The sequence below is a fragment of the Gavialis gangeticus genome, unplaced genomic scaffold, assembly GCF_001723915.1.
Source record: "Gavialis gangeticus isolate Ggan-Ray unplaced genomic scaffold, GavGan_comp1, whole genome shotgun sequence".
Lineage (NCBI taxonomy): Eukaryota > Metazoa > Chordata > Crocodylia > Gavialidae > Gavialis > Gavialis gangeticus.
Window position 1 is genome coordinate 74,798,119 of NW_017729025.1, and position 8,216 is coordinate 74,806,334.

Sequence of the window (8,216 nt, forward strand, 5' to 3'; positions counted from 1 at the left end):
CGATAATAGTATAAGACTGAGACTGGCTAGATATTCCTTGACTATCATTTTAATGAGGTGGCCAAGGGAGTGAGGTGGAGAAATGAGTGCAGCTCAGTTTTGAAGACAAACCCCAACTGTTCTGTAGCTTAATTGTAAGACAGAGTGTGTTTGTCCCCTGATGAGGTGAACAACAGGCAAAGGCCCTTAATCTCTTTGCAAAGAGGAAAACCCAGCATCCTTGTGATCTGTTAGCAAGAAAGACCATGAGCTAAGCAACCATCAAACAAAACTCTTGATAAAGTTTTAGGAAGCAGAGGTACCATATGGGCACTAAATATTACACTTTTTTTTAAAAGTAACACAGGAGCAGCACTCACCTGGAGGTCTTGAAGGTATCGCACATGCTTGAGGCCCTGTTGTCCTGTTTCTCTTTTCTTTTTCACCATTGTAAATCAGTAGTGACCCTACTGAAGACAATGAAGTTATATCATTATACAGTGTAAATGAGTAGAGATTCCAATCAGATCCCCTGGCTCTCGAGTTCCTAAAGTGATTGGTCATGGCCTGACCTCACCGTGGAGAGGGAAGTTTGCCTTAAATACACACTTTACCCTCATATCTTCACTTATTTACAAGGAAAAACTCACTCTTGACACTTGCTTTTTAAAGGAATATGTACCGTGTCACTGTTTGCCTCCACTTTTAATCTCTACTGATAAATGTATTTGAAATAAAAGTAAATTTATAATATATTTTCTCCTTAGATTAAATCTAGTAATTGCCAAATTCTAGTTGTCAATACTATTATTAGACAATGTGTGACTTAGACTTCACATGTGTCAATGAGTACATTTATCTCCTACTGCTTCATATTACAGGAGATTCAGGCATTATCTTTACTGGATCTATTGGTAAGAAACAACCCTTTACCTTTTGTTATTTAAGTCTCATTTATTAAAAAAAAAAAAAACACATGCCAAACTTTCTACATGCACAGGGCATCAAAATGCCTTTTTTGGCTTGTATATTTCCAGGAATACAGTATATCTCCGTGTCTTGACTTCTTTATGTGAATTATTATGTACTACAGGTGACATCTACTGGAGAAAGCAGAGCTAAATGCCTACTGTACAAACTCTTTGCTATTAAAATCCAACCACCACACCTCCAATAAGCACAACAATGATTTGATCAAAACTCTGTGTTTGTGCCAATTGAAATGCATTTACATAAATATTTCTTTAGAAGTTAAACTGTGAAATTGTCTTTTCTATATTATTGTGGTTTTTCTGTTTGTAGAGAAGCTTAATTCCATCTCAGGTTATTCTGGGTTTATTTTAAAAGGTCTTTTCAGATATAGAAACAGAGTGTACTCATGTTTATTACTCTAGAATTATTTAAGGACATGTAAAAACTATTTATAAGAAAATATAGTTAAAGGTCCAAAGAAGCTGTTAAAATTCAACAAGAATTTACTTGAAAGCTTATGTTATTTTTAGTGTTTCACCTTAAAAAAGTAGATATTTAACATTCCATACTGATTATGGGTAATTGATGAGAACTTTTAGTTTAAGATACCTTCACTGCTATAAAACAGTTGCAGTCCATGCAACTGTTGCTTAAAATATCAGTGACTTCGGTATATATAAAAGACATTTTTCAACATATTTTTCTTCTAATGTGATATTACAAAACACATACCAGATGTGCAGATTTGCATCATTTCAGGGGTACAGCACCTCCCAGAGCCCTTGTAAGTGCTATTGTCATCTGACATTTCTCCCAGAATTCTAACTAGTTTAAAACCAGTTCTGCTAAGCCAGTTTTGAAAGTGGTTGGAGCTCCTGTGTGGATGAGGTGCCATGTGACCTGAACGATTTCTGCCTAAATCTGGAATAGCGAAATCTGCACAACAATTCCAATCAGCTATAGAACTGAATTAACTGATTTAGACCAGTCATCCTTTAGATATGGGGGAAATTCCCCCCACCCTGGAGGTGTAGTGTTCATTCTCCTTCAAGTATGGGAAAGAGTTTTTTGAGCCAGTGAAATCAGTTCAAAAAGTAAATCAATAGCAAGCAGCCATCTGAGGATGGTTTATCTAATGTTGATCTTAATTTAGCTTTAATTTCTTCCATCAAATGCATTTCTTTTTATTTTATCAAGAAAATTAAATTTGGGAGGTTAGGCTTTAATCAGTGAAAAGGTGATATACCCTTTAATGCAGCAATCGTAAAAAGATATATTTGTCTGTTTGGGATAAGTAAGGCAGAGGGAATGCCAATAATATATTCAATGAGATTACATGGATAATCTGTATCTAATGGGTCTGAGTTTGATTGTCCCCTTTAGCAAAAAAGCCCATGGGAAGGGGCTAAGGGGAAGGCATTTCCAAAAGGATTTCTGCACAGGAATTTCTACTCCATTAAGGGATGAGGTTTACCCATCTTAAATCCCTCTTGCAGAATAGACTATAGGCATGACTTCTAACCCTTATGGAGGCTGGATTCCAGAGCCATCAGTATGAAGATCTAATGTGTATAATTTACTTCAGTATCACAGGTCCCTCATTCCTATTCCTTGGCAGCACAGCTTCTATCCTCCCTGCTGTTAGGGCTTCCCTGCTAGTGTTTGCTTTAGTGATCCTCTCATTTCTGAAGAATCAATCTGGGGGAAGGGATGGGGAAAGTATATGCTTGCCCTGTCTCTGGCCTCCCCATTTTTCCTCATTCATCTATTATCATACCTTTCCTGTTTTGGAATTCCTGGACTTTTAGAGTGCATTCTGTACAGTCTAGGGAAGGGAGAACAAAAGGTGGAAGAGTTGTGATATATGCAGAGAGTCCAAGCGAGTCATGAAGGCAAAACTAGATTTTCAGTTAGTGCCTCAAACTGGAAAGATTAGAACAGCTCCAAGGGTAATTTATGAAACCTAACAGCACCAGCTAGAGATAGATGTAGTCTGAGCCAGCAATGTATAACATTTCGATACTATAGGCTCTGTCTCATTCCCACGGATCCAATGGGCACGTCAAGACGAGCATGCACATGCACTTTGCGGCTCCTCAAAGGCTTTTGAGGCAAAACAAAGCACATAAGGCATATGTGAAAAAGGTTCTCTGTGCTTCATATTTGCAGCATAGAGCCAAAATTAGATATCAGGAAATCCCGGTATAAAAAAAAAATGGTCCAAAAAAAGTGGGGCAGTGCATGTAGCTGCAGTATGCGCCACCTGAAGCTGGAGTCTGGCCAGCCAGATCCACACTCTGGCTGTCAGCTAGGCTCTGCACACCTGGATCGCTGCTGCTGCAGCCACAGGAGGTCCCCAGGACTCCAGGTAAGGCTTCTGGGGCCAACCCAGGTGCTGGCCCCAGCTTTCCCTATCCCACCCCAGGCAATTTGCTGCATACCAGAGTGCATGTACAGGGGAGTTCCCTGGGGACAAGTAGCAATGTCACAACTATGTGGCACTGCTATTTGTCCCCAGGGAAACACATGTGCGAGGTCATCTGGAAGCACCCAATGAGAGAAGGGTTAGACTCCAGGTTTTGAATACTGCATCTGAGTCTTGACCATAATATTGTTTTTATTCTTATAAATTTCCTTGGAATAGAAATTGCTGACAGTGCTGACCTTTGTCCAGCTCTATGTCAGGTTTGCAGTACGGACAAACGTCCATCTGAATGTAGGCTGAGAATGCCAGAATATTCATTTGTGACCTCAACCAGGCTATTCAGATGTAAAAGTTAGGTTACCAAATCCAAGCAATGCTTAGATATCAAATGCCTTGGAGCTATCTAAGATAACTAGATCTCTCTCTGAATTGTTAGCATTTGATAGGGGGAAGCATATACATTATAATTCATAAACTAAATAATAATAATAAAAAAAATGCATTTAATTAGTGAAAATGTATAAGGGGCTGTTCTGGGTAGTCGTTCCTCTGCTTTAAAAGTTCCTCCCCATGAGGTTCATCAGAGCCTGAGCCTGGATATCTTTTGGAAACATTGTAAGCTCTTATTTGGGCAGGCATTTAGTAGACAGAGTTTTGTGGCATTGCTTAGGGATTATTTTATCTTTTATCTTTATATTAAATTTTTAGCTGCTTTTCTGACTTGACTTGTTATAACTGTAAACCATCCTCAACCTTTTGTGGGCAGGGTGGCATATACATTTGATACATACATACATGATAACATGATAACTTGCCTTTATGCCTGTACAGACATGATTCTTCAAGCAGTCTAGATGAAGAACTTGCACCGGAGTCATTCTGTGAATGAAATGATCATCTTTGAAGTGTCTACAAGCCAGCACAGAGTACACTAGGCAAGAATAGGTGGGGGAATATATGTAGGCTAAAGATCTGTAGACATTTCAGTGAGACTTTAAGAATGTTTTGCTCTGGTGATTTTACTTGTCTCAGTCTCTCTAAGGAAGGCCAAATGCACTGGCAATGTAAACAATAAAATAAATTCCCTGTTGGGGAATCGATTCTGATTTCACTCCAATTCTGTATTTTGGTGGAGTTAGCCTTGATTTACACCTGTTTAAATGAGTTTGGAGTCAATGTCATATATAAACTGGTCAGAAAATAGGGGTAACTACACATAAGAAATATATAATATCAGATACATCATTTTGGTTCTCAGAAGTTGAGCAAAGTGAGTGTAATTTATATGCTAAGCATTAAAAGTGAAAAAAAACTATCAGTCAAAGTGGTTGACAAAAGGATGTAAGATAAAACAAAGCTTGCCAGTGCAAATGAAGATAAATAATTCTTGTGGATGTAGAAATTTTGATATAGCAGACCAGTGTCTCCTTAGGTTCTTCACTGAGGTTTACATTTGTAAGGTTTATTTTTGTATGTCCTAAGTTCTGGTGTTAGGAAAATAACTGTTATTTCTTATGGTTTTGTATGAGCTGTAGGAGCAAGATTACATCTTTCATAAGCTGCCAACCTTATTTTATGGATTCCTGGAAAATATTACCTCCAGGGTGTGTCCGCAACAAAGTTGATCTTCTGGATTGCTGCTTGCTTCATGACCTTTACATTAGCAGAGTTATGTTAACAGGTATACGTGAAGATATATGGGTCCGTCCATCTGCCTAGTGTCTCCACATCTAAGGTGGCTGCTGTGCATCACTTACTGGTCCTCAGGGGCACAACATCTTTTCCATCTGACGTGTTTTCATTTCAACAAATTTTGAGATGGTAGAAGATGCATTGTGGTGTAGTAGGTTAAATGGGTTCCTTTCTGGACAGATCACAGACCATTTGAAGATGCAGTGGGGCCAATACTAGATATGGAAATCTGTATTTAGAGTATAGGAAAATCTATACATTTCCACACTGACACTGAATAAATTTGACATTTCAGCTGTTTACCTCAGATTGGCTTTATTGACAGGATGATAAAAATTTGTCATAGATTCATAGATGTTTGGATTGGAAGGGACCTTAGCAGATCATCAAGTCTGCCCCCTGCCCTAGGCAGGAAAGAGTGCTGGGGTCAGATGACCCCAGCCAGGTGCATGTCCAGCTTCCTCTTAAAGACCCCCAAGAGAATTTGTCCCAAGAGTGTGTAAACTAGTTTCCAGTTTGCTTTAACCTCCAAAGATGTGACGTTTTGGCTCTTTTTAGGCAAGCATCTAGCAATTAAGGTACTTAACAGAAGTTAAAAAGGAAAATCAAAACAAATAAGAATTAAAACCTCTTCCCCTAAACCTTTCTGGGACTTTTAATAAAAAATCTTCCAACTAGTTTCTTAATTTCTGGCATTTCTATTTCTAATTACAGACAGAAATACAGTTAGCACAGACTTTCTTATGGCATTCAGCACTTTTAGATTCTCAGTAGAGGGTCTGTGAGACATTTGGATGTCCAAAAGGTCTCACAGTATCCCTCAGTAGCCTTGCACAAACATTGAATAGGGGAGTGTGACAATAGGATCTTGTGGGAGCATCAAATTACAGTCTAATTCTCTGGGTCCTCTTGTAGATACAACATGTCCACCTGTCATATTACAGAGGTATGTCAACAACATTTCATGGTGAACAGAATCAAAGGTGCTTCCAGTGAAGAGGTGACCTTTACCTATTGCCAAGAATAGATACGCTGTAATATTACAGCAATCTTTCATCATGTGAAAGATAAAAATTGTGACAAAAAATAAATTTACACTTAGCATTTTGACATATCTTCTTGTTGTTGTATAAATAACCTAGCATAAAAATTGCACATTCTTTTAGGTATATAATATCTTCGACAGTTTAAAAAATACAATAAACATTTCTGTTATATATATGTATCTAACAAACTATGAATTCAGTTCTACTCCTCCAGTCTTTCTTCTTATATTCTTTATTATATTAAAAAACAGGATGGAATTTGTTTGCAGTTTCAAAGACCAGGTTCCTGTACTACCCATATCACTCACAAATTGCATAATATTTTTTGGAAGCTGCTTCAGAAAACATCAGAAAGGTCAGAAATTCCAGATGCAATTTAAAATGATTAAGTATATCTTACTTTCAACATTTTACAATGAGAAAAATAGGTACTGTTAAAGATTCCTTTAACCTTTAAAGGAGGGCTGTTATTGCTTGTAAGACCTCATTTGCTGTGGAAGGAGGAAGGTATATGAAAAGGCAGAAGACATCAGTAAGTAAATGTACGGTCTTGTTGTTAAGGTATTTGGTTGCCACCCAGAAGAACTGAGTTATATCACTAGTTCTGGCTCTATTGACATGATAGTAAGAATTTGTCCCGAGTGTGTAAAGTCATTTCTAGTTTACTTTATCCACCAAAGATGTGACATTTTGGCACTTGGCAAGTCACATAAAAACCAAATTTTTTGCATGAAGCCTAAATTGTGTGGTCCTTATTTTCTAGGTACTGAACATGAGATGCCTGGGGTCTGGTTTTCAGAAGTGCTGAACATTTATGTTTGCAACTGCAGTTGATAAAAACTGAAACTTGTGATCTTGAGAAATAAATGTAAGCTGGGAAGGAGCTCTTGAGATTTAGTGTTGCCACTGTTTAACTGTGGAGTCTCAAGCAATCATTTCTTGTCTGCCTTTCTATGTCTGTTTCATAGAATCATTGATAAGTAGGGCTGGAAGGGACCTCTGGAGGTCATCTAGTCCAGCTCAGTACCCAGGGTGGTAACATCCCTTTCTATCGTCTCAGAAAAATGTTTATCTAAACTACACTTAAAAACATTCAGTGATGGAAATACCAAGACTTCTTTAGGTAATCTGTTCTACTACTTAACCATCATCATCATAGTTACATGATCAGACTTAGGAAGTTTTTCCTGATATTCAACCTAAGTACCCCTTCTTGCAACCCCTTCTTGTCCTCTTCTCTGTGGATAAAGAAAACATTTGAACATCACCCTTTTTATAAGAACCCTGCTCAGTATTCACTTCTCCAGATTCAATAATCCCAGTTCTTCCAACCTTTTCTCATATGACATATTTTCTGGACTTCTAACAATTTTTTGTTTCTCTTCTCTGGATTTTTTTTCAATTTGTCCACATCTGTTTAAGTACGGTACCCAAAACTGGAAACAGTACTCCAGTTGAGGCCTCCTCACCAGTGCCAAAGAGAGTGAAAAAATCACTTTTTACTAGTACATCCCAAGATGCTATTTATTTTCTCTTGCAGTGATTTCACATTATTGACTCCTATTCAGCTTATGGTACGCTGAGTATCCCTGAGTCCTTTTCTGTAGTACCACAGCCTAGCTAGTGTCTTCCCATTTTGTATTTGTACATGCAATTGTTCAGTCCTAAATGAAGAACTTTGCATTTGCATCTCCTTACTGAATTTCATCTGATTTATTTCAGACCATTTTTCAATTTATCAAGATCATTTGCATCCTAGTCCTGTTCTCTGAAGTGTTTGCTGCCTTACCCTGCTTGATGTCATCTGCAAATTTACTAACCATATATAGTAAGGCTGGAGGAATGTTGTAGTTGTGACAGTCCACAAAATATACAAGATACAAGAATTTTTTTGAAATCCTTGCATCTAGGTGTAGATTTATTTCCAAAGTCATTAATGGAATTATTGAACAGTATCAGACCCAGGACAGACTCCTGGGGGGACCCTGCTTGATATCTCCTCTCGCATAGACACTGAATTATTGGATGTGAACAGGTACTCATATCTGGAGAATTTCCAGTTCTAGACATTTTTTCCAGAAGAGACCAGTATGGGTGTTCTA